At 43.2% G+C, this 1,496-nt stretch overlaps 1 pseudogene; it reads left to right on the top strand.

Moving 5' to 3' along the window:
- The first annotated feature begins 567 nt into the window (after nucleotides 1-567).
- On the top strand, nucleotides 568-1,170 carry LOC149835725 (kunitz trypsin inhibitor 5 pseudogene; annotated as a pseudogene).
- Nucleotides 1,171-1,496: the final 326 nt, after the last annotated feature.

Genomic DNA, 1,496 nt, shown 5'->3' with positions numbered 1-1,496 from the left:
ACCCGACCCATTTAATAAACGGGTTAGGCGGGTCAACCCGTTTATTAAACGGGTTCATTTTTTCCAAACCCGAACCCGCCTAAGAGTCGCGTTGGCGGGTCCTCTCAGGTTTTGCCACCCCTACCTGAGGCTATCATCACTAGTTAAGCTGCACCCAGCAATAGTAGAAGCAGGAAACCTAGTTAGGTTAGTGGTAATAAAAACGTAACATCTGTGGTTAACAGGGTGATTTTTACTTGTCCTAACAGCAAGAAAGATGGTGTTGTCCATTTAATCAAATTGAGAGGTTGATAAATTGGATGTGTAAGCAGTTGACGCACAATTCCACTTCTATGACTGTTAGGATCAGGAGTCGTACATAATTTTTCTCCCTATTGGTAATGATCAAAATTGTTTTTTTTTTCTGATCCCCAGTATAGTGGTCCATCTAGGGATATGACATCCAGGACTGTTCCAACTTGGGTCAGGACAAGTTCTGGCAAGGCCTGTACCTAAAACCCGTGAGGCCCTCTATATATAGACAAGGGGATCTTCATCCTCCTTGCTGCTAACACCATACTCTACACAATGTTGGTGGTCATCCATTTGGCCCTTGTCTTCTTGAGTTTGACTGATCCAACCAAGGCCACCACCCCTCATGTCCTAGACATAGCTGGCAAACCTGTCCGAGCCGGAGTTCCCTACCATATATTGTCTGCCAACAACACACAGTTTGGAGGGTTGACTGCCATCTCCCAATATGGTTCATGCCCATTCAACGTAATCCAGTCAGCTTCGCGGTTCATCAATGGGACTCAGTTAAATTTCCGACCAGTCACTGGGAAAACCACGGTTCGGCTTGCGACGGACTTGAACATACAGTTCTTTCTGGTGACATTCTGCATCGACTTGTCGGTCTGGACGTTGGCGAAAGTTGACAGGGAAACCAAGCAAAGGTTCATTACTCTGGGCGGGTTGGTTGGGCACCCAGGTCCAGACACGGTCAACAATTGGTTCAAGATAGAGAATGAAGGGGATCACTACAAGCTGGTCTTCTGTCCCACCGTCTGTGACTCCTGCAGTGTGGTGTGTGGAAATATTGGTACCTATACTAATGAGGGTAAGAGATGGTTGGCTTTCGGTGAGTCTACACTTGCTGTAAAATTTGTGAGAGCGTCAAGAGGATGGTAAAAAGAGCCAGTAAATTCAAAAAGGGTTACGCCTTTGAAAATGCAATAAACCATTCAAGACGGTAAAATCTTTTTTTTTTGCTTTTGCTCATTAGTTAAAGCCTCCAGAGTTTTTTTCTTTGTTTTTTACTTTTGCCTTTTGAATCATTAAAACTTGAAAGGAACGCTGCATTGCCATTGTTCTTTTTATTATGTTCTTATGTAGGTTCATATTGATATGATGAGCAAACTGTATTGCACAATAACAATTGGAGCCAGTATCCGGTTCAGAATGTTATTGTTAAAGTATGCAAGCTGTTTTTTTTACCGTGTGCATGTTATAGAAAT

The sequence above is a fragment of the Nuphar pumila genome, chromosome 6 (assembly GCF_984573655.1).
Source record: "Nuphar pumila chromosome 6, dmNupPumi1.hap1.1, whole genome shotgun sequence".
Taxonomy (NCBI): domain Eukaryota; kingdom Viridiplantae; phylum Streptophyta; class Magnoliopsida; order Nymphaeales; family Nymphaeaceae; genus Nuphar; species Nuphar pumila.
The sequence above is the reverse complement of the archived record's forward strand: the minus strand, read 5'-3'. Positions and strand labels throughout refer to the sequence as shown.